This window comes from Pongo abelii, chromosome 18 (assembly GCF_028885655.2).
Source record: "Pongo abelii isolate AG06213 chromosome 18, NHGRI_mPonAbe1-v2.0_pri, whole genome shotgun sequence".
Taxonomy (NCBI): Eukaryota; Metazoa; Chordata; class Mammalia; order Primates; family Hominidae; genus Pongo; species Pongo abelii.
Window position 1 is genome coordinate 21,878,338 of NC_072003.2, and position 25,501 is coordinate 21,903,838.

Here is a 25,501-nt window from a genome sequence, read left to right on the forward strand (position 1 = left end):
AGGCAGTTATTCAATTGAGACATGCATTACATCCTTTCTTACTTTTCAAGGAAAAACATGTTTTGTTACTCGAGTTTATCTGTCTAGCGACCTTGCAGCTACACAGCTAGGGAATCAGGGTCTTCACAGTGCCTGGGAAAGGCAGAGAGAGAAGGCTCACTAGCCACAGAAAAATAGGCAGTTAGTTTTAGAAGGACTCCAGCTCTTTCTCTTTCTCAGGGGGAATTGAGTTTTCTCACATACAACTGAGTTTCTGCTTATGCACTCTTTAATTTCTTTTAATTCCTGTTCCAATATCTCATTATGGTTTTGATTTGCGTTTATCTCGTAGTTACTGATAATCATGACAGGACTTGCATCTCTCTTAGGATTAGATGATGTGGCTCTTGGCCAGAGTTTTGGAGAGCACAGCCCTGACCCATGCGCCTGCTGGGTCCTCCGAGCGCCGCAGCACCCAGGCCTGCGCGGCATCTGTCCTCCGAGCGCCGCAGCACCCAGGCCTGCGCGGCATCTGGTGGCAGTCGGGTAAGGCTGGCTCATGGAAAGAAAGAATGAATGCAGACTACGGGCGGTGAATAGAGGTCTCGGATGCCAGCAGGCGTCCCAACCCAGCAGGAACTGGCTCAATTCCCAGAAGAAAGCGATCGGCCCCGAGGCAGGAAGGCCGGCTCCGGTGCAGGGCGCGCTGCCTGCGGGCTGCCCCGGGCCGGAGTCGACCCAAGGGCCAGCGCAAGCAGCGGCAACAGGAGCGCCAGGAGGTGAGGCGGGTTCGCCAGGAGTGGGGCCAGCGCCCGGGCTGCCAGCCTAGCACGGGCGTCTTGGCGGAGCCCTCTCGCCGACTCCCAGAGAGGCTGGGAAGAACTGGGAGGGGTGTCCCCATTGCGGGGCGCCCAAGCGTGGCAGCACTGGCCTGGACCGGGGAGCGAGCGGGGTGCGGCGCCAGAGTGCGGGGAGAACCACCAGGCGGGGAATCAGGGAGCACGTGGAGGGGGCAGCGGCTCCAGCCCCAGACCGCCGCGCTCTGACCCTTTGCATTAAGAAAGCTTCCGGGGAATGCACACGGCCAGGCCGCCGCCTTCGTGCAGCCCGCCCTGCAGGTGCAGGAAAAAAAGAATAATCGCACCGTTTCTCGGGTGCTTACTCCACCATGTCCGATCTGGTAAGCTTTTTTTCTGAGCAGCGGCCTGGGTTAGAGCGAACATGAGCTTTAGAAGCGCACTATTTGTGTGTTGTGCACCTCTGGACAGGTTACTTATCCTCTCTGGGCTCCAGTTTCCACACCTGTTTAAAAAAAAAGGAAAAAGATAGGTTAAAATTAGACTTCCCTCACAGAGATTCTGTGAGCCTTGTTTGCTTCCTAAATGTTAGATGTTGTTATTTCTCCTGGGGTAATCTACGAAATAGAGTCTCCTGGTCCTATTTTACCCTTGGGAGATCCAGTTTCAGACAGTTAAGTAACCTGCCCACAGCAATTAAATGGAAACTGTGGGATTTGAACTCAGGAAGTCAAACTCCGGAGACTGAATATTATCTAATCCAGGTCCCACCATTTCTCAGAAAGGTGAACTTGGGTTTGCCACTTCTGAGATCCTTTTCCCTATCTGTGAAACAGGTGCCATAATAGTAGCTTGCCTATGGGGTTGTGAAGATCTACTGAGCTAACCCACATACGTGTCCCCCTACTAATGTGTGCATGCCAGAAGGGCAGGATTTTTTTCTGTTTTGCTTGCAGATACATCCCCAGTGCCTGGCACACAGTAGATGTCCTATAAATACTTGCCGAATGAATAAGGAGCACATGTTACCTTTTATCCTTCCAATAACCCCTGCTAGTTCCAGACTACAGATTAGGAGACAAAGGTTCAAAGAGGTTGAATAAGTCACCCCATGTTACCTGGGTGGTCTGTAGAGGAGTCTGTGTGATCTTGACATGCAATCCAGGTTCCATCACCTCCTAGCACGGTGAATGTGGCAGTTATCTGATTCTTCTGTGCCTCAGTTTCCTTATCTATAAAATGAAGACAATAATGGCACCTACCCTATAGGGTTTTTGTGGGATTTTTTTTTTTTTAATTGTTGTCTCGCTCTGTTGCCCAGGCTGGAATGCAGTGTTGTGATTGTAGCTCATGCAGCTTCAACCTCCCAGGCTCAAGCGATCCTCCTGCCTCAGCCTCCCGAGTAGCTGGGACCAAAGGCACGCACACCACCATGCCTGGCTAATTTTGTAAATTTTTGTAGAGATGGGGGTCTCACTATGTTGCCCAGTCTGGCCTTGAACTTCTGGGCTCAAAAGATCCTCCTGCCTCAGCCTCCTAAAATGCTGGGATTACGGGCATGAGCCACCAAGCCTGACTTTTTTTTTTTTTTTTTTGAGACAGAGTCTCGCTCTGTTGCCCAGGCTGGAGTGCAATGTTGCGATCTCAGCTCACTGCAACCTCCGTCTCCCAGGTTCAAGCAATTCTCCTCCCTCAACCTCCCAAGTAGCTGAGATTACAGGTGCCCACCACCACGCCTGGCTAATTTTTTTTGTATTTTTAGTAGAGATGGGGTTTTGTCATGTTGGCCAGGCTGGTCTTGAACTCCTGACCTCAGTTGATCCACTTGCCTCGGCCTCCCAAAGTGCTGGGATTACAGGCGTGAGCCACCGCACCCAGCCCGAGCCCACCCTTTTGTGGGGAGTAAAGATGAAACACTCAGAACAGTGCCTGGCACTTAGTAGGTGCTCAATCAACATTAGCTACAGTAAATGCTGTGACCGCCCTCTACAGGAGTGGGGGAATGGCACAGTAGTTGCATCCATTTAGAAGAGGCAGAAGGAAGAGTGGGATGTCATGGGGCAGAGGTGATGAAGGAGCTTCCCTGCCCTCTGAGTAGCCCACAGAACCAGGCCCTGCAGAGGAGGGGGTGCCACCCATATCCCTGCTCTTCACCTGGGGGCACCAAGAGGCTTTCTCCAAGACCCACCATTCTTTTGTTATACAAAAGAATGTCCTGTCTTCTCCCCCTGCTTGCAGCTGATGAAGCTCTGGGAGGAGTATTTCAGGTGGGAAGGATAGTTGTGGAGTGGTTATTTTGGCTAGACCTGGGTTCACATGTCATCTTGGAGTAATTCTCAGCTCTGGGATTTTGGCAAGTTGTCTTTGGAGCCTCAGTTTCCTCGTCTGTAGAATGGGGAGAATCATAGGACCTCCTAGGGCTGTTGGAGCGGTGATCTGCATTCGTGTCTAGAGAGCACTAGGCAGAATGTCTGGCACATAATGAATGACAGCTATAACTGTCCATGTTATTTGATGCTTGATGCTCCTTTCCATTCCTGGCCTTAGGATCTGTTGCTGTGTAGGTCAAACTCTCCAAGGAGGATTAAATAAAGCACCTTTTCCTTGAACCCCTTCTCATCTATTTATTTATTTAGTTTTAGAGACTGAGTCTTGCTCTGTTGCCCAAGTTGGAGTGCAGTGGCACAATTGTAGCTCCCTGCAGCCTTAAAGTCATGGCTCAAGCGATCCTCCCACCTCAGCTTCCTGAGTAGCTGGGACTGCAGCTGCTCACCTCTACGCCCAGCTAATTTTTTAATTTTTTGTAGAGACAAGGTCTCGCTGTGTTGCCCAGGCTGGTCTCAAACTCCTGGCCTCAAGCAATCATCCTGCCTCAGCCTCCCAAGTAGCTAGGACTTTAGGCGTACCCTACCACCCGCTTCTCATCCAGATAGTCTCCTTGCAGGGATCTCCACCTGTCAAAGTTTTGGAGAGTTCTGTGTTCTGGTAGGACAAATGCTGCATTTAAGTGTGCCAGGGCAGGCTGGGCATGGTTACTCAAACCTGTATTCCCAGCACTTTGGGAGGCCAAGGCGGGCAGATCACTTGAGTCCAGGAGTTCCAGACCAGCCCAGAGAACACGGCAAGACCTTGTCTCTACTAAAAGTACAAAAATTAGCTGGGTGTGGTGGTGCATGCCTGTGGTTCCAGCTACTCGGGAGGCTGAGGCACGAGAATTGCTTGAGCCCGGGAGGCAGAGATTGCAGTGAGCCAAGATTGCGCCACTGCATTCCAGCCTGGGCGACATCACCAAACCCTGTCTCAAAAAATAAAATAAATAAAAAAAAAAAAAAAAAAAAAAGGCCAGGGCAGTTTCTGGGGATGGTAAGGCTGGCATGGGATGGGAAGGACATTGTGCTTTCCTCTTAGGGGGAGGCACTACATCCTTTAATATGGTACTTGGTGGATGAGGAATCCTAGCCTTTTAACATAATCATAGTCTTTAATGTCTGTTCTGCTTACCATGTGCCTGATATTGTGCTAAGTCCCAGCCCTAGTCATCTATAGAACTCAGGCTCCAGAGCCAGACCTCCTGGGTTAAAATCCTGCCTCTTCCACTTTCTTGCCTCTGCCACTTTCTTGCTGTGTGACCTTGGGCCAAGTTACTTAACCTCTCTGTGCTTCAAATGACTCATCTGTAAACTGGGATGATTCTAGTAGTACCTAACTCATAGGGCTGCTGTGAGGATTAAATACAACCCACACATAGATGGTGATAGAACAATGTAAGGATAAATGTTGGCCACTTATGTATTATAATGACTTCCATTTTATAGCTGAGGAGACTGAGGCAGGCTCAGGGAAATTCATAACCCATCCAATGACACAGAGCTATCCTTCCTATTCTAGTGTCTGCTCATTTATTTTTATTTCCCTCTTAATTCATGCCCCCATCATTGTACCCCCTAATTCAATCATCAGCCTCTATCTAGGGTCCCTGCTTTCTGTGTCTGGGGCTCCCAGCATCTGCTGCTTCCAGAAGGTTCTCCCTCTTCCTCACTTCCCAAAATTGAGGGGCTCCCCAGTGACCTTGGAAATAGATCTTTTTCTTTTACTGTTCCTGTTGTTTTCTCCAATTACTAACACAATACTCATGCATGTTATTTTAAAAATTTATTTATAAAAATATTTGCATAGAAGGTGAAAAACTCTGCTAATTCACCCCCTGGTGATAATTGCTGCTTGGAGTTTCATGTGTGTTACTCCAGATTTCTCCCTCTCCTCCTGGGTGTAATAATAGAGATTATTTTTACTTATCTTTTAAAAAGATGGGACCATGCTATTCGTACTGTGTGCAATTCACAGGAGACAATTTTCAAGATTTAACTTATTTTTTGAAAAAGTTACACTGCCACGTGGTATAAAACCCCAAAGAGACCAGGCACAGTGGCTTGTAATCCCAGAGCCTTGGGAGGCTGAGGCGGGAGGATCGCTTGAGGCCAGGAGTTGGAGACCAGCCTAGGCAACATAGGGAGACCCCCATCTCGACAAAAAAGAGAAATTAGGTGGGCATAGTGGTGAGTTCCTGTAGTCCCAGATGCTCAGGAGGCTGAGGCTGAGGCAAGAAGATCGCTTGAGCCCAGCCTGGGCGACATCCAAAAGATGTCTAAGCAAATACTGAAAAGTATCTCCCTCCATATCTGTCTCCGGCCACCCAGTTTCTCACTCTGGAAGCAACCAGTATTGCCAACTTACAGTCTGCCTACAGACAAGAAGCGTATAATTACAGTTTATAGGGCATATATCTGTCATAAACTGAAATATGTAAAAATATGCTATAGTTTCTAGAAGAGGAGAAACAGAGGGGCGAAAACTCTATTAGAGAAAATGTTGAGTTGCTGATTTCCTTGTCCCATGCAATGGAGAGGGAGGAGACTCTGTTCAAAGTCCATGGAACTTGGTCACATTTAGAGCAGTGGTTCTCAGGTGGAGGCAGCTTTGCCTCCCAGGGGATATTTGCCCATTCCTGAAGACGTTTTTGGTTGTCATAGCTTGCAGATGGGGTGGGGTTGGGGTGTCCTCCTGGTAACTAATAGATAGAAGCCAGACATACTGCTAAACATCCTACAATGCGCAGAGCAGTCCCCCCAGCTCCCCACAATAGGCAGTTGTCTGGCCCCAAATGACAATACTGCCGAGGTTGAGAAATCCTGACTTATAGCTACAAAAGAATCAAAATCACTGCTTTGACTTCTTGCCAGGAGCTCGTTTGGTGCAGCTCCACAATGATTGGCAGGCAGAACCCCACGATCCAGGTGTTCCTAGAGTCAAATTCTGCCAGGTACTGTCCTTTCACCCCAGTAATGACAGCTCTTGGGGCAAACCAAACTGTCTTCTTGGAAACCACCACCCTCCTCCTCTCATTTCCTCTGATCATACAATTTATAACTCAAGTCTCTTCCACAGGAGAAAATTCCATTTCTCCATTGGAAAGCCACTGTTTTGCATTTAGTGCTAATATATCAAAGATTGGGGCTAGGTGCAGTGGCTCATGCCTGTAATCCCAACACCTTGGGAAGCCAAGGTGGGATGATCACTTGAGCCCAGTAGTTTGAGACAAGCCTGGGCAACGTAGAGAGACCCCATATCTACAAAAATTTAAAATGTTAGCCAAATGTGGTGGTACATACCTGTAGTCTCACCTCCTTGGGAGGTTGAGTGAGGCAGGAGGATTGCTTGAGCCCAACAGTCAGAGGCTGCAGTGAGCTATGATTGTACCACTGCATTCCAGCCTTGGCTGACAAAGCAAGAGCCTGTCTCAAAGAAAAAAAAAAATAGAGGAACGGTAACTATAGACCCCAATTCTTTCTGTGAATTATAGAACTAGGACATTCTTTTTTTCTTTTAAATGATACTCCCCCAAATGCAAATGCCATAGGAAACGGATCTTGTTTGTTCTGGTATTTGTAAAAATACAGAAATTTGATCCAGCCCTCGATTGTCTACCTCCTTCTTTATTTCTGTATGAATATAAAATCTCCTTCTCAGAGAAAACCCTTTGTGATGGATTAGCATCCCATCTGCTGGGGTTTATCCCTGGGAATGTGAGTCTTAGGTGGCTAGAAATAATCTTAGTCCAGACTTTCTCAAATGTTAACTGATGTAGCCCTTATCAACACTAGGAGCAGGGAGCGTATGTAGTTCCCACTTTGTAGGTTAATGGGGAGGAAATTGAGGCTCAGAGGAGTTGAGACATTATAGTCTTAGAGTGCCAGAGTCAGCATTTGAATTCAAGTCAACTGTCTTGAAATGTGGGCTGGTTTTATACTGCCTGTCCTTTGTTTCCAGAAGGGACATGCCATTGGTGATCATAATTACAGAGTTAAACCTGTATGGTCCGCATGTTGCCAAAGGGGATGTATCTATAGAAAAATGTGGCCAGGCGGCCAGACGCAGTGGCTCATGCCTGTAATCCCAGCTCTTTGGCAGGCCGAGGCAGGTGGATTACCTGAGGTCAGGAGTTCAAGACCAGCCTGGCCAACATGGTGAAACCCCATCTCTACTAAAAATACAAAAATTAGCTGGGTGTAGTGGCGGACACCTGTAATCCCAGCTACTCGGGAGGCTGAGGCAGGAGAATCACTTGAACCTGGGAGGCGTAGGTTGCAGTGAGCCCAGATGGCGCCATTGCACTCCAGCCTGGGCGACAGAGCAAGACTCTGTCTCCAAAAAAAAAGAAAAAGAAAAAGAAAAAGAAAAACGTGGCCAGGCCAGGTGCAATGGCTTACGCCTGTAATCCCAGCAGTTTTGGAGACCAAGATGGGTGGATCACTTGAGCTCAGGAGTTCAAGACCAGCCTGGGCAACACGACAAAACCCCAACTCTTCAAAAAATACAAAAATTAGTCAGGCATGATGGCTCGCACCTGTGGTCCCAGCTACTTGGGAGGCTGAGGCAGGAGGATCCCTTGAGCCCAGGAGGAGGAAGTTGCAGTGAGCTGAGATTGTGGCACTGCACTGCAGCCTAGGTGACAGAGGGCAACTCTGTCTCAAAAAAAAAAAAAGTAGCCAGTGCCTGGGGGTGTCTAGTGGAGCATCACGTTCCATTCTTTGTTGGATTAATGAATTCAGGTAGTTTCTTCCCACACCACTTCACTCTCTAGGGTTAAAAAAAACACACACAAAACGAATCTATTTACTTCCTTATGGTGTCCAAGAAATAACCTCTGGAAAGGACTTTGATATTTTTATTGAGCTGATATCAAAAGAATATTAATGAGAGGGAGGAGTTAGGGCTTAGGAAGAAGGAAATGCACAACTTGGGACCTGAGTTAGGCCTTCATCGTTGCAGACTCAGTGGACAGAGGCCATAGGTGCAGCTGTGATGTTACAGGTGGAAGACTGATTTGCATTTTCACCAGGTGAGACCTGGTTATTCATTGGGTGGTGAGGAAAGAGATGATAGCCAGGGCGGCATAAAACGGCAATGAGCTCAGTAAACAACCCCCTCCCCGTGATCTTCGTGGCATCCCACCCAGACGTGTGACCAAGATAGCAAGGAGCAGTCTTTAAGGCAACATGGCAGAGAGGCAGAAAAAGATGGGCCTTACCAGTTAGTTAAGAAAAAAAGAGGACCTGTTGCCTGTCCCTCTAGCTTTGAACTACAAAGTGGAGGGGAAGTTTATCTGGATTTTCACGTAGAACTGAGGGCAGGTAAGTGAAGGTGCTTTGAAGGAGGGGTGGGAGGTCCTGGGAATAATGCGGAATGCTTGGGAACGTGTCAGGGAAGGAGGACGGAAACTGAGGCTGTCATATTGCTTATTGCCAGACGAGGGTACAGAACTGAGGCACAACAGATATTTGTTAGAGGAAAGAATGACCATGGGGAAATGGGAGGCAAGAGTGTTGATTATGAGAACAAGCCCTAGGGTTATCTGGTTGAGTTGGAATCTGGGCTTCCCCAGGTCTAACTGTGGGATTCTGGGTCAGTTATTGTATGTTTCTGGCCTTGGTTTCCTTGTCTGTAGAATGGGTAGTATGCCAAAAGCTCCCACTTCCACAGGTGGATATCAGAGCTAATAAGAAAATACGGTGCACGACAAACACACAATAAATGTGAACTCTATGTCTGGGGGTGTCTCCTGGAGCATCATGTTCTAGAAGAATGCTTTGTAGGATGAGTGAATTCAGGTGGTCTCTCCCAATGGTACTTCATTCTCTGGGGTTTAAAAAAAAAATCTATTTATTTCTTTATGGTGTTCAAGAAACAATAACTTCTCATTTTTCTCATCCTTCTCATTTTTCTCATCCTTCCCTTCTTCCTCTGATAAGTGATTTTTGTGTTGCTTTTTTTTTGTTTGAGACAGTATCTCACTCTGTTGCCCAGGCTGGAGTGCAGTGGTGAAATCATAGCTCACTGCAGCCTTGATCTCCTGGGCTCAAGCAATCCTCCTGCTTCAGCCTTCTGAGTAGTGGAGACTACAGGCACATGCCACCATGCCCGCCTAACATTTATGATTTTTAGTAGAGACAAGGTCTCACTATATTGCCTAGGATGGTCTCAAACTCCTAAGCTCAAGCCATCCTTCTGCCTCAACCTCCCAAAGTGCCGGCATTACAGGCATGAGCCACCATGCACTGCCAACAATGATGTTGTTGATGATGATGATCCAAGCCCAGCATACGCAATCAGAGAGGTATGGGTTTGAATCCCATTCTGCCTCTGTTTAGCTGTGTGACCTTAAGTGAGTTACTTAACCTCTCTGGGTCTCAATGTAATCATAAAATGGGGGTAATAATACCTCCCCATAAAGTTGTTTGAGCATTCAGTTGCTAATACATGTGAAGGGCATAGCCCTGTGCCTGGCATGCATGTCAGCACTCAATAAATAGTGCTGTCTTCATGCTTATTACTGTGGTTGTTATTATTATTAACTTATTATTATTGTTATTGTTTGACTAGATTCTTTCTACACTAGAGAGGGGAAGAGAAGCTCAGTGGAAATGAATGTGTTGTTTTTTTTCTTTTGAGATGGAGTCTTGCTCTGTCGCCCAGTCTGGAGTGCAGTGGTGCGATCTCTGCTCACTGCAAGCTCTGCCTCCCAGGTTCACACCATTCTCCTGCCTCAGCCTCCCGAGTAGCTGGGACTACGGGCACCTGCCACCACACCCGGCTAATTTTTTGTATTTTTAGTAGAGACAGGGTTTCACCGTGTTAGCCGGGATGGTCTCAATCTCCTGACCTCGTGATCCGCCCGCCTGGGCCTCCCAAAGTGCTGGGATTACAGGCGTGAGCCACCACGCCCAGCCACTAATGTTAAAAGTAGGGTTTATTGTCATATTTTGCCAGAAAAGGTCCTGTCCCCAGAAGACAGGGTCAAGTTCAAGCTATAGAACATCTTCATAAATACTTAATGAATAACTCAATGAATCATATTTGCAAGATTTTTCAGAATGACGTGGCAGGAGGTGACACCATTATTGCTCAGGTTATTTCTAGTCACCCAACGTTCACCATTCCCAGAGATAAATCACAGCAGCTAGAATGCTAATCATCAGATATGGTCATTTCTGCAAAGGCATTCATAGGGAAAGAAATATTTATAGGGAGTGTAGTGGTGTGATCATAGCTCATTGCAGCCTTGAACTTCTGGGCTTGAGTGATCCTCCTGCCTTAGCCTCCTAAGTAGCTGGGACTACAGGCATGCACCACCACGAATGATTAAAAATCAACTAATTTTAGGCCAGGCGTGGTGGGTCACGTCTGTAATCCTAGCACTTTGGGAGGCTGAGGAGGGCGGATCACGAGATTAGGAGATCAAGACCATCCTGGCCAACATGGTGAAACCCTGTCTCTACTAAAATACAAAAAAAAATTAGCCAGGCATGGTGGCATGCGCCTGTAGTCTCAGCTACTGGAGAGGCTGAAGCAAGGGAATCACTGGAACCCGGGTGGTGGAGGTTGCAGTGAGGTGAGATCATGCCACTGCACTCCAGCCTGGCAACAGAGCAAGACTCCGTCTCAAAAACAAAAAACAAAAAACAAACAAACAAAAAATTCAACTAATTTTAAAATTTTCTGTAGAGACAGAGTTTCACTCTGTCCCCCAGGCTGGAGTGCAGTGGCATGATCATAGCGCACTGCAGCCTCAACTCCCTTGTTTCAAGTCATCATCCAGACTCAGCCTCCTGGGTAGCTGGGACTAACGGCTGCATGCCACTGTGCTCAGCTAATTTTTAAAATTTTTTGTAGAGCCAGGGTCTTGCTATATCACCTAGGCTGGTCTCCAACTCCTGGTTTCAAGCAATCCTCCTGCCTCAGCCTCCCAAAGCCCTGGGATTACAGGATTAAGCCATCTCGCCTGGCTGAACATGGGTGTAATTTAAAAGAAAAAAAAGACAGTCCTGTGTTTAGAATTCACCAGAAGAATTGGAAGCCCATAGTTACAGTTCCCAGCCTTTGATGTGTTAGCACCCACATCCAATGCAAAATAGTGGCTTTCCAAAGGAGAAATGGAATTTTATCCTGTGTCAGAGACTTGAGTTATAAATTATATGATCAGAGGAAAGGACTTAAAATGAGAGGAGGTGAGTGGAGATCTCCAAGAAAATGGTTTAGGTCACCCCAAGAATTGTCATTCCTGAGGTGAGAGAACAGGACCTGGCAGTATGAGACTCATGGACACCTGGATTGCAAGGTTCTGTCTGTCAGTCAGTGTGGCACTGAGAAAGATCAGAGCTGGAGCCAAAAGCACAAAGCAGTAATTCCGATCCTGTCTGTTTTGAACATGTTGATTTTTTTTCATCATGGGTTTTTTGCATTTATTTTTATTTTTAAAAGTATCACATTAAAATATTATTTATTTTGATGATATGGTGTTTCCCCACCCAAATCTCATCTTGAATTATAGCTCCCATAATCCCCACATGTCATGAGAGGGACATTGTGGGAGGTAATTGAATCATAGGGGTGGGTTTTTCCCATGCTGTTCTCATGATAGGGAATAAGTCTCACGAGATCTGATGGTTTTATAAAGGGCAGTTCCCCTGCACACGTGCTCTTGCCTGCTGCCATGTAAGATGTGCCTTTGCTCCTCCTTTGCCTTCTGCCATGATTGTGAGACCTCCCCAGCCATGTGGAACTGTGAGTCCATTAAACCTCTTTTTCTTTATAAATTACCCAGTCTCAGGTGTGAAAATGGATGATACACTTGATTACTGGGATTTTTGGCCCCCTTTAAATTTGCATCTCAGCTCAGCACTTATCTTACTCCCTCACCCTAGTCCTGGCCCTGCTGCAAACAGCATTGAATCTAGAAACTTCCCAAGCTTGATGTCATACTTACCCAGCATGGGAGAAAAGGTAGCAGAATTCAAGAGGTGAATGTGGAACAAATCAGAGTTGAAAAAAGAAAATTTGAGCCAAGTGTGGTTGGCATACACCTATAGTCACAGCTACTTGGGAGGCTGAGGCAGGAGGATGGCTTGGGCCTAGGAGGTCGCATCACCACACTCTAGCCTGGATAGCAGAGTGAGACTCCATCTCTTAAAAAAGAGAGAGAGAGGGCCGGGCGCGGTGGCTCACGCCTGTAATCCCAGCACTTTGGAAGGCCGAGGTGGGCAGATCACGAGGTCAGGAGATCGAGACCATCCTGGCCAACATGGTGAAACCCCGTGTCTATTAAAAATACAAAAAAAATTAGCTGGGCCTGGTGGCACATGCCTGTAGTCCCAACTGCTCAGGAGGCTGAGGTAGGAGAATTGCTTGAACCTGGGAGGCGGAGGTTGCAGTGAGCCAAGATCACACCACTACACTCCAGCCTGGGCAACAGAGCTACACTCCATTTCAAAAAAAAAAAAAAAAAAAAAAGAGAGAGAAGAGAGAATTTGCTATGACTCAAAGATATTTGAAGGGGGGAAAAGAGAGAGAGAAAGAATTTGCTTTTCTGCTTCCCTGAATGGGGTGAAAAGAGGGACATTTAGGATGCAGTATTTCAAAGGAAACTCCAATGCCCTGCTTCCAAACCCCTTTCCAGGTATCTCTGTTTACTTAGGGACCTGGATTGCTCGAGAACCTCCATAATCATATGTTTGCATTTTTAAGTACTTACTTAATTTATCTTTTTTATTTGGAAATCACATTTTTTATTTTCAAAAAATTGTAAGCAGCTGGGTATGGTGGCTCACGTCTGTTGTAGTCCAAGCTCTTCGGGAGGCCAAGGTGGGAGGACCACTTGAGCCCAGACATTAGAAATCAGCCTGGGTGCAACTCTGTCTCTACAAAAAAAATTAAAAAATAGGCCAGGCCCAGTGGCTCACCCCTGTCATCCCAGCACTTTGGGGGGCCGAGGTGGGTGGATCACGAGGTCAGGCCTGGCCAACATGGTGAAACCCCGTCTCTAATAAAACTACAAAAAAATTAGCTGGGCGTAGTGGCGGGTGCCTGTAATCGCAGCTGCTTGGGAGGCTGAGGCAGGAGAATTGCTTGAACCTGGGAGGCAGAGGTTGCAGTGAGCTGAGATTGCGCCATTGCACTCCAGCCTGGGCCACAGAGCGAGACTCAGTCTGGACGTTAATTAATTAATTAAAAAATAAAAATTCAGCCAGTCGTGGTGGCATGTGCCTGTGTTGCCAGCTACTCACGAGGCTGAGGCGGGAGGATCGATGGAGCCCAGCAGTTAGAGGCTCCAGTGAACTGTGGTTGCACCACTGCACTTACCCCTTTTCCTTTCTCTTCCTTCTCCCATTCTGTTCTCTCCCAATTTTGTTTCATTATTTATATTTTGTTGTTTCCTTCATAGCGATAAATCAGCATATCTCAACTTTTGTATGACTGACACATTGGACCAGATCATTCTTGGCTGTGGGGGCTGTCTTCTGCATTAGAGGATGTTTAACAGCATCCCTGGCCTCCACCCACTAGATACCAGTAGCACACTCACTGCAGTTGTGACAACCAAAAGTTTGCCAGACTTTGCTCAGTGTCTCTTGAGGGCAAAATCACTCTCAGTTGAGAACCACTGCCAATGATGATGTACTTACAGTTCCTTAAACTTGGACAGCGTCGCTGACTCTCCACTTCATAAGAGAAGGAATTTAGCACCTCAACATTTTCCTCTAATAAAGTTCTACCACCTGCATTTCCCCACTTCTAAAAATTATTTTTTACATATTGTGGTTTATAAGCTTGCGTTTTGTGTCTTATAAACTACAATTATATGTTTCTTGCATTGTAGGTTGAATACTAGGAAAAAAAGTTTTTTCCCACTGTACTTTCAACAAAGAACACTTCTGTGATCAGATATTGGCGGGGGTTGAGGGGTCCACACTGACCAAGTCTCCAACACCAGCTGGGTGCCCCACAATTTTATCATTATTATTATTATTATTATTATTTTGAGACAGAATCTTTCTCTGTTACCCAGGCTGGAGTGCAGTGGTGCCATCTTGGCTCACTGCAATCTCCACCTCCCAGGTTGAAGCAATTCTCCTGCCTCAGCCTCCCGAGTAGCTGGAACTACAGGCATGTGCCACCACACCTGGCTAATTGTTTTTTATTTCTAGTAGAGACAGAGTTTTGCCATGTTGGCCAGGCTTGTCTCAAACTCCTGACCTCAGGAGGTCTGCCCACCTCAGCCTCCCAAAGTGCTGGGATTACAAGTGTTAGCCACCACATCTGCCACCACAGTTTTATTGAATTCTAACATAATCTGACTGGAGTTAGTGTCAGAATCCACAGGTTGAGGGCTCAGCCCCACAAGACTGCCTCCCAACTTTAGATATCAATTTCAAGTCCTGGCCTTGGGAACTTCTGACCAGCTGAACTCTTCCACAGGTTCAATTATTTTCTAGAATGGCTCACACAACTCAGGGAAACCTTTACTTAGGTTTACCTGTGTATTATAAAGAATATGATAGGCTGGGGGTGGTGGCTCATGCCTGTAATCCCAGCCCTTTGGGAGGCCAAGGCGGGTGGATCACCAGAGGTCAGGAATTCGAGACCAGCCTGGCCAAGATGGCGGAAACCCATCTACAAAAAATACAAAAATTAGACGAGCATGGTGGCAGACCCCTGTAATCCCAGCTACTAGGGAGGCTGAGGCAGGAGAACCACTTCAACCTGGGAGGCAGAGGTTGCAGTGAGCCGAGATGGCGCCGTTGCCCTTCAGCCTGGGTGACAAGAGTGAAACTCTGTCTTAAAAAAAAAGAATATGATAAAGGATACAGGTGAACAGCCAGGTGAAGAGGTAAGTTCCAGAAGAGTCCCAAGTTCAGGAGCTTCTGTCCCAATGAATTTGGGTGTGTCACTCTCTAAGAATGTGGATGTGTTCAACCTGGAAGATCTCCAACCTCTTCACTGAGGGTTTTTATGGAGGCTCCATTGATTATTAAATCAATCTCCAGTCCTTCTCTCATTCCTGGAGGATGAGGGGCAAGGCTGAAAGTTGCAAGCTTCTAACCCTAGCTTGGTCTTTCTGGTGAGCAGCCTCCATCCAGGAGCCCCTGTTGAAAGCTGCCTCATTGGAACAAAAGACATTCCCATCACTCAGGAATTTCCAAGGGATTAGGAGCTCTGTTTTAGGAACCGGAACCAAAGACCAAATATTTGAACAAAAGACGCTCTCATTACCTAGGAAATTCCAACGTTTTAGGAGCCTGTGCCGGAAACCTGGAATAAAGACCAAAGATACATTTCTTATCACAAATTACAATATCACAGGTAGACTATAAAAGATGAAAACTACCTGGCTTCAAAGCTGTGGTTATGTGGTTAGAGAAGTTGAGTTCCTAGAAAGGGACATCTAATTCTATGTCACTTTATGTCACTTAATCTGAGCCATTGGTCCAGGTGAGTTGAGTTTGCTTTTTTTTTTTTTTTCCTGTGCACCCTTGACTGCTCACAGACAGGCCAGAGTTTAGTTTATTCATATCTGGTTCTGACTTTCTTTACAGCTTTTAGAGGATTGCTTGTTTTGGAATTTCTATTTGTCTTTGTTTTTTTGTTGTTGACAGAGCAAATATACACAGCTTTACTGTATCTCTGAGATCACCCCAGTTCTTACTCATTCTCTTTGTTGGGTGGTGTAATTTGGACTGACTGCTTTCTAGAGCTGGGGCACAGCTGTTATCCTGGGATTTCTTTCCATTGTCTCTTGAATATCATTTCTCCCTTTCTCTCAAATACCTTCTTCGTCTTGCTTTAGCTTTTCCTCAAGCAATTTATTTATTTGTTTATTTATTTATTTATTTATTGAGATAGAGTCTCACTCTGTCATCCAGGCTGGAGTGCAGTGGTGTGATCTCAGCTCACTGCAACCTCTGCCTCCCAGGTTCAAGCGATTCTCCCACCTCAGCCTCCGAAGTAGCTGAGATTACAGGCATGCACCACCACGCTCAGCTCATTTTTGTACTTTTAGTGATGACAGGGGTTTCACCATGTTGGCCAGGCTGATCTCGAACTCCTGACCTCAGGTGATCCGCCCGCCTTGGCCTCCCAAATTGCTGGGATTACAGGCGTGAGCCACCGCACCCAGCCAATAGCACCTATTTCTAAGGCTATGGTAAGATTTAAATGGGTTAATGCATGTCCAGTTCTTATAACAGTGCCTGGCACAGATATATAAGTTGTTTTGTTATCATTGGTTTCTATTTTGTGTTTTGCTCTCTGCAAATCCAAGCGATAATACTTGGGTCGTGTTATATAATACTTGTTTAACTAAGCATTATAGGACTATTATAAGAATCCAAATTAGTCTTATAAAGAGCTATGCTTCTGACCCCCACGGTGGATCCAGAAGGAGGTTCTTTTTCCTCTAAAAGAGGGAGACTTGATGCAGACCCATACATGCAGGGTGTGCATAAAAGTCACCCCAGCTTCATTGCCTCCTGCCACCTTTCCCAGGCCCGGTGGTAGAGAATAGGGAGGATCCCTAGCCAAAGGGAGCATTAAACTTTATCATTTTTCACTGTTCCTGGCAGGGTTCTGAGCACACTGACAGTGGGGAAGGAAAGAGGACAGGTTTCTACAGCCTACAGGTCTCCAGTAAGCAGCATCGTTTCTTGTCCGATAGCAGAGGAGCCCACTCCTGGCAGATCTCAGTGGGTGCAAGAGCCAGGATGTGCACCTTGACTTGTCTCCATCTGTCCCAGAGACGGGGGTCCTCCTTCTTCTGGGGTGGGATGCAGCCATCCAGCCAAGCAATAAAGGGCCAATTTGCTGAACCACAAGTAACCCACAAGCCCACTTTTTGTTTTGTTTTGCTTTAAAAAGCAATTTAATCATCTTAAAACATTTTTTATTGCTTCTCTTTTCTTTTTTAAATGCTCACCTTCTCTGTGATGGTAACAAATCAACTTTTTTCTTCCCTCCTCTCTCCCTGCTCCTCGCTGGCTGATCTGCAGTGATTCTTAAACTTTGGCACATAAAGGAATCACTTGGGAAACCCGATAAAAAGCTAAATTCCCAGGTCCCACTTGAGATTTAGTGAATGAAAACTTCTGGGAATGGGACCTGGGCTGGGGCGGTCTTCCTGGGACTGACGGGGTTTTAGCACAGAACTTCTAGTGCTAAAACTGGGGAAGTCCTGGGCACACTCGGACAAGTTGGTCACCTGAGGATCCACTTGCCCCCATCTCCATCAGGCTCCCAAGTGACTCTCATGGGCACCCAAGCTTGATGTTGTCAGATGCACCCTCATCAATAATGTTTTAAATGTTGGAGTTCCAGCTGGGCACAATGGCTCACACCTGTAATCCCAGCACTTTGGGAGGCCAAGGCCAGCAGATCACTTGAGGCCAAGAGTTCAAGACCAGCCTGGGCAACATGATGAATTAAAGTTAATTAAAATTAAATTTAATAGCTGGGCACAGTGGCTCACACCTATAATCCCAGCTACTCAAGAGGCTGAGACGCAGGAACCACTTGAGTCCAGGAGTTCGAGGCTGCAGTGAGCTATCATCGTGCCACTGCACACCAGCCTGAGTGACAAAATGAGACCCTGTCTCTGAAATAAGAAAAATAAACAAACAATTTAGTTTCTCAATCTAGTTCCCGAGCTAGCCATATTTGAAGTGTTCCATAGCTACATGTGGCTAGTGGCTGCCATATTGGACATGCATGTAGAGAAGCATTCCATCAGCATAGAAAGTTCTATTGGACAGCATTGCCCTAGATCAAGGTTTGTCAACCTTGGCACTCTTGGCATTTGGGGCCAAATAATTTTCTGTTGTGGGGAGGCCAGTCTTGCACATTTTAGGATGTTTAGCAACTACCTACTAGATGCCAATGTCACACCCCCTGCTACAGTTGTGACAAAAAAAAAGTCTCCACACATTGCCAAATGTGCTCTCAGAGGCAAAATCGCCCCCACTTGAGAACCACTGCTCTAGATCTATAGTTTCTGCAACTCTCTTTCTAAAATAGAATGAAAGCCAGCTGCACACTGCGTACTTCAAACAGAACATCAGCCCCTGAATGCAAACATTGTACTGCGATTCAATTGCATCCACCAGCTTTACATCTAAGGCCTGTGAGCTTCACCCACCTTGGGGACTGTCTTAGGAGAAAGAAAGTCTTGTTACAAAGTAGCGTTAATCAAGTGGGCTTAGAGTTATAGTTAGGGTAAAACTGCTAGGAGGGGTTTAGCCCATGAACTTCCTTCCAAGAAAGGATCATGGTAAAAGAGGAGGAATCTTAGCTAGCAGAAAGAGATTTGATAAGCTTCGAACATCCATGTAAAATAAAAGAATCTTCTCATTTTAGCTTTTTTAAAAACAAATTTTATTTGTGAAGATTAATTGGTGACTTGTGAAGATTAATTGGTGACATTTGCCAACTCTTTCTTCCCAAATTTCCCAAATTTTTTTTTTTTTTTTGAGACAGCATCTTGCTCTGTTGCCCAGGCTGGAGTACAGTGGCATGATCATAGCTCACTGCAGCCTCAAACTCCCAGCCTCAAATGATTGCGCTGCTCAGACTCTGAAAGTACTGCGATTACAAGCTTGAGTCACCTCGCTCAGCCCCAATTCTCATTTAAAAAATACATTAGAACTCATGTTAATTCAGTGTTATAAGAGGCATTTGTTACTTCAGTAGTAAACACTATACCTTAGACCATTTCCTTGAAGGATTTTTTGCCATGTTTAGGTGATGACTTTCAAGTGATTAAAATTCATTTTTCATTTTGTAGCTTCTGACTCTTTCTCACTCATTTAACAAGCTAAAAATCTTACATTCTCTTTATATTACCTTTCCTTGAGAATTGAATAAATATCTTGAAAACTTAGTAAATTCCTTACAGAAGGGAAAACAAACAAAAAGAACAAGAGGTTGTGACTATTTTGCTGTATTTATATTTTCCTTTGTTTTGTTTTGTTTTGTTTTGTTTTCTTGAGACAGAGTCTCTCTCTGTTGCCCAGGCTAGAGTGCAGTGGCATGATCTCGCTTACTGCAACCTCCGCCTTCCAGGTTCAAGAAATTCCCGTGCCTCAGCTTCCCAAGTAGTTGGGATTACAGGTGCGAGCCACCACGACTGGCTTATTTTCTTATTTTTAGTAGAGATGGGTTTTCGCCATGTTAGCCAGGCTGGTCTCCAATTCCTGGCCTCAAGTGATCTGCCCATCTCAGCCTCCCAAAATGCTGGGATTACAGGCATAAGCCACCATGCCCAACCTCTATTTTTATTTTCCTATTCATAGGTTTTGATCTTGCTGTCTTGAAACCATAGACCTTATTTTCTAAGCATAGACTTCATTTTCTTAGGCTCTAAGGAGTCTAAGTGTATGGCTGTGAATGTGCCTGACACTCTGAAAAGCCAACACAGATCTCAACACTAACAAATGTTTATTTACGGGAAGGCTTTGTTAATTGAGTGATGGAAGCTATTGCTCTCACTTGCTATTTAGAGACTATTGACATTACCTTTTATTTCCTGGTCCTAAACATTACACACTGCAGATAAAGGAGTTCCTGGCATTTATTTGTCATGGTATCGAGGCTGACAGCCAAAGTAATCATTACACTCATATGCAAACCCAGAAAGAGCAATGATGAGCAGGCAAGCAAACGAAATCAACGTCTCTGCTGAAATGTGCCTGTGTGTGAGCGTCCCATGACCTGGTGCTCTGGCAACCACTCGTCCATGTGTGGGGGCCATCATCCTTGTGTTGGAGTTGTCTGTCCAAGATCAGCTGCCTGCAAAAAGAATGGGAGCTTCCAGAACTGCTAATGTGAAACTTTGGTTGAAATGAGATGCCTGGGAATGAGCGATTTCTTCTTTTTAAATTCTTTTTCATTGCCTTTCAAGAATTTTTAGAATTAGCCGGTCTTGAACTCCTGACCTCAGGTGATCCACCTGCCTCGGCCTCCCAAAGTACTGGGATTATGGCGGGAACCACTGTGCCTGGCCCAAATTTCCCCTTTTTATAAGGACACCAGTCATGTTGCATTAGGTCCCACCCCAGTGAACTTATTTTAACTTGATTACCTCCACCGAGATCCTACTTACAAATCAGGTCACATTCTGAAGTACTGTGGACTGGGACTTGAACATACCTTTTTGAAGGGATGCAACTCAACTCATAACAGTGGTCATGGTATGAACAGCGTGCCCTGGAAAGTCACACACCACATTTATGATAGTGGTACCTTCCAGACAGGGAAGAGGACACTGTGGAAAATTGGATTAGGAAGAGGTATTAGAGAGCTTCACCAGAAATGTTTTATTTCCTTAAGAAAACAAATGCAAGTCTGGAATTCATGTGAAAAAGAGTAGTATGAGTTAATATTTGACCTTTTCTTCTCTATGTTTCACTGTAGTCTCATGTTTCAAGTTTTTAAGAGAAGAGAAAACAGGAAGCCATTTGAGCCAGTGTTTTCTGCTTCCAAATGCACAGGATTGGGTTGTACAGTATGAGCCCATCTTTTATGGAAGTTTAAGTCCTCTGTCTTCTGATTTTCAGGACATGAGGCTCTGCCTGCAGTCAGCAACTTGGAATATTCAGACTTCAGACCGGCATCACAGATTATCCCTCCGTAAATCACCCACAGCCCAGCTCCCATCAAAAGCCAGCCTGAAAGACCCATGGACACGTGACTCCAGTGTTCTCAACAACATCTTAAGATCAAGTTGGTTTGCGCAACGTTTGCATCTACTTGGGACAAAGCAAGAACAATAAGGGTAAAAAAGTAAGTTTTCATACAGCTGAATTTATTCAGTTAAATGAACTACCCTTCCTTTTGAGATGGGGTCTCCCTCTCTTTTTTTTAAGTCCAGTCCATAAAATGTTTTATGAGATAACGGTGATAGTCAATTGTGATAGCTGCCGTTGCCTTTAATATCCTTAGATGGCAAAACAGAATTTTAGTGGGACTAATTTCTTTCCTTCTCTCCACTCTCTGCAATAAAAACAATTTTTTTTTTTTTGAGACTGAGTCTCACTCTGTCACCAAGCTGGAGTGCAGTGGCGCGGTCTCGGCTCACTGCAACCTCCAACTCCCTGGTTCAAGCAATTCTCCTGCCTCAGCCTCCCGAGTAGCTGAGATTACAGGCACATGCCACAACAAAAACAATTTTTAAAAAATGAGTTGGTCTGTTTTAAGTCAAATAAATGATGGTTCATTGGAACTAGTTAAAAACTTCTATAGAATCATTTTCATAATTTTAACTGTGGGTCTTAAGTATGTAGGGATCTTATATTATTTACAGAATCATCACTAGCATATAGAACATTGATTTCATTTATGTTAAGAGGTTAATCATGGGTTTTCGTGACAAAGTTCACCCCGTTAGAAGACAAAACATGGGGGCCGGGCGCGGTGGCTTACACCTGTAATCCCAGCACTTTGGAAGGCCGAGGTGGGTGGATCGCCTGAGGTCAGGACTTAGAGAGCAGCCTGGCCAACACACTGAAACCCCGTCTCTACTAAAAATACAAAAAATTAGCTGGGTGTGGTGGCGCGTGCCTGTAATTCCAGCTACTTGGGAGGCTGAGGCAGGAGACTCGCTTGAACCCAGGAGGCGGAGGTTGCAGTGAGCCGAGATCGCGCCATTGCACTCCAGCCTGGGCAAGAGGAGGGACCCTCCATCTCAGAAAAAAAAGAAAAAAAAAAAAAAGAAGAAGAACAAGAAGACAAAACGTACGGCTGAAATTGGACTTTGTGGCCTTGTTTTGCCTCTCTCAGGGCAACTTCCTGCTCTTGGTGCTGGTCAATTTGCTGTTTCATAAGGCCCTGGTTTCTCCTTCCTGTCTTTGAGGTAATAAATGGCCTCAATTAGAAAAATTAACCTTTGGACAATTCACAGGCTGCATGATCACATGTTCTAACCAGGCCCAGGGCAGGAGATGGGAAAAGGAGATTAAAGACAAGAATCACAGCTGGCCATCTTCTGCTGGCACCTGTAGATCTAAAGCATTCTTTGTGATGGTTCCATGGTATTCCACTGTGCAGATGTCCTGTGACTGATTCAGCCCATCCTCTGTTGCTGAATTTTTGAATTTCTCCCAGTTTTTTTGTCATTATACACAAAGTTTGGCCTGACAATCCTTAGCGATTCTGGCTGAGTGTCTGGGTTTTGTGAGATCATTTTGATGGTGCAGAACAGAACTTGTGGGTGGCTGGCCTGGCCTTATGTTAGCTTGAGGCGGGGAGAAGTGGGAGGCAGCAGAAAGCCAGTAAATAGCTTGAATGTGACCTCATCTGTATTCTGGGATGTAATTGATCCCTTGAAGATTTCTGAATTAGCTGAATGACAAACACAAGATAGTTTGATGATCCATTCAAACCAGGAAGCCTTGCAACATCAAATAAGGAGTCCTCAATTAACAGACTTAGAAGACATGTCATTGCTTGGGCATGTGATTGAAAACCATTCAAATGGTGAAGTGAGAAACCCTAAATGGGATATGGAAAGGAGGACTTGAAATAGATGGTTCAATAGCCCTTATTGAGGAGGTGCTAGAGAAACAAAAACTAGGAAGAAAGAAAGTAGGATAGTACCCTCTTTGCGCTTTTTCCAAGGCAACAGGAAACAGTATCATTCCTTTGAACCTGCGAGATATCTCATTTACTCCTCTAATAGTTAACAGGAAGCTAAGGGTAAGGTTCTCAGAAGGCCACTCCCACTTCATGTGACATCAATGTGAGAGACTATTTCCTTATGGCCATTTCCTCCTCTCTCTTTCCCAATCCTTTTCTGTGGGTTTAGCTCTTTGTTTGTTTAGGTATTTGTTGCAGTACAGGTGGTAGTGGTTACAGCATTTGTTCCCAACTGTGAAACAGATGTGCAATACACAAGCTCTTGTCAAATGGCAATGGAACAGAGAACTGTCCAACAGACTTGAAGCTAATTGTTGGCTGATCACATATAACATCCATCTTTCTATCTATCTATCATCTGTCTACCCATCTATCTATCTTTCTATCTAATCTATGTGTGTTTTTGTGTGTGTGTTATATGAATGTGTATATATATAATGTATATGTGTAGATCTATTATATATGTAGATATGAATAAATATATAAATTGTATGCATATCTTTGTGTGTATATACATATAATATACACATATAATACACATATACACATACAATATGAAGTTATATACATACATACATATATGTAAATTTGTCAAAGATTCAAAACAAAACCAAAATGATTTGTATCAGTCAGGCTCGTCTAAGCTCTGCTGCATCAAAATAAACTATCTCAAAATCTAAATGTCTTAAAACATAAAAGTTTGTTTCTTGATGATGAAAAGCTACTGTGGGTAGGTGCAGGTGGGCTGTGATCCATGCAGTCATGCAGGAACCCAGGCTGGTGACCGGGTCCCCTTTGGGAATATCACTGGTTCCCATGGCAGTGGAAGGGGAGCTAGAGGGTCTCATTTTGGCTTTTGAATGCTTTCTCTTGGAAGTGACACAGTCACTTATGCTCACAGCCCAGTGGCCAGAGATAGCCATATGCGATTGTCTTCCTGCATCACAGTGACCTGGAGGGGACTCCAGAGTCTCTCCCCAACTCCACTCCTGCAGCCCCTCTTGGAGTTAGAGCTTCTGAGTGCTTTGTTTGCTGGTGACCCTAAGTCCTGGCTTTCATTACATTGTTATTCGATCCCTTTGAAAGAGTTCTCATGATAAATTATTTTCAGAAATTGATCTTGGGAGGAAATGTAGTCCTCTTGAAAAACTGGTATACTTCCTTTTTATTCCCACAAATAGTGAGTATTAGATAACTTGTCATGATTCCCTTTTAGTCTTGGCTAATAAGAAGCTCAGGGCAAAATTTAGTTCTCAGTTACAGTCACTGTGTCGGCCTGGGAATTTTGCAGGATTGCTACTTCCTCTACCTGATTATAAGACATTTCCTATTTCTTTCTTTCTTTTTTTTTTTGAGACAGGGTCTCACTCTGTTGCCCTGGCTGGAGTACAATGGTGCAGTCATAGCTCACTGCAACCTCAACCTTCTGGGCTCAAGCGATCCTCCCACCTAGTAGCCTCCTGAGTAGCTGGGATTACAGGCATGTACTACCATGCCCAGCTAATTTATATATATATATCAAATTATATATATATCAAATTTTATATATATATATCAAATTATATGTATATATATACATAGAGAGAGAGAGAGACAGATGGGGGTCTTGCTATGTTGCCCAGGCTGGTCTCAAACTCCTGGCCTCAAGGAATCCTCCTGCCTTGGTCTCCCAAAGTGCTGGAATTACAGATGTGAGCCATCATGCCTGGCCCATTTCCTATTTCTTTAATCATGTCCTGGTTGAGTGTGTGACTTTTACTGTGTACTCACTCCTGTCTCTTTTGGAAGTTGCCAGGGTTTACATTGTACATAAATAAATATAATATCACATAATAGCTTCCATTCAGTGACTGCTTCCTTGATGTTGGCCACCTTCTGTGCCTTATCTTGTTCATTCCTTACAACAATCATATGAGATATTATTGTCAGTATTGTATGGTTGAGGAAACAGACTCAGAAGGGTTAAGTGACTTGCCCAAGTCTACACAGCCAGCAAACGGAAAGTAAGCCCAGTTCTATCTGACACCAAGGGCTGGGTTCCCAACCACTTTCATTTCATAGCATCACATAGACAGATGATTCCATTCAGGTAACATATATTCACTTAGAAGACCTGTCTTCACGTGGGTTTTGTTTTCATTAGTTCCTATTTTCTTTGATTTACGCATAAGAAAATTGGAAATATTTGTGAGTGAAAACCCTACCGCTTTTTTCAACTGGTATAATGATTCCTGGGAGAATTGGAAGGTTTTATGTTACAGCTTCTGATTTCTCATTTTATTTTTAAAATTTAGGAGTATAGGCCAGGCGTGGTGGCTCACACCTGTAATCCCAGCACTTTGGAAGGCCAAGGCCCATGGATCATGAGGTCAGGAGATTGAGACCATCCTGGCTAACACGGTGAAACCCCGTCTCTACTAAAAATACAAAAAAAAAAAAAAAATTAGCCAGGCATGGTGGCAGGCGCCTGTAGTTCCAGCTACTTGGGAGGCTGAGGCAGAAGAATGGCGTGAACCCAGGAGGCGGAGGTTGCAGTGAGCCAAGATTGTGCCACTGCACTCCAGCCTGGGTGCAGAGCGAGACTCTGTCTCAAAAAAAAAAAAAAAAAAAAAATTTAGGAGTATGTATTTACAGAGATGTGCACAACTCTTAAGTGTGCAACCTGATGGATTTTTACACACACACACATACATGCCTCCCTTTAACCATCA

The 25,501-nt window shown here is 45.0% G+C and overlaps 1 protein-coding gene across 2 annotated transcripts in view; it reads left to right on the top strand.

Moving 5' to 3' along the window:
- The first annotated feature begins 522 nt into the window (after positions 1-522).
- TMC5 (transmembrane channel like 5) overlaps positions 523-25,501 on the top strand; it is an 89,865-nt gene continuing 64,886 nt past the window's right edge. The window contains exons 1-2 of one of the 2 annotated variants that reach the window (XM_024241443.3): positions 523-1,159; positions 20,714-20,939. The gene's annotated coding sequence lies outside the window, so the exon portion shown is untranslated. The remainder of the gene's footprint in view (positions 1,160-20,713; positions 20,940-25,501) is intronic. The other variant, XM_063717656.1, reaches the window with a different exon arrangement.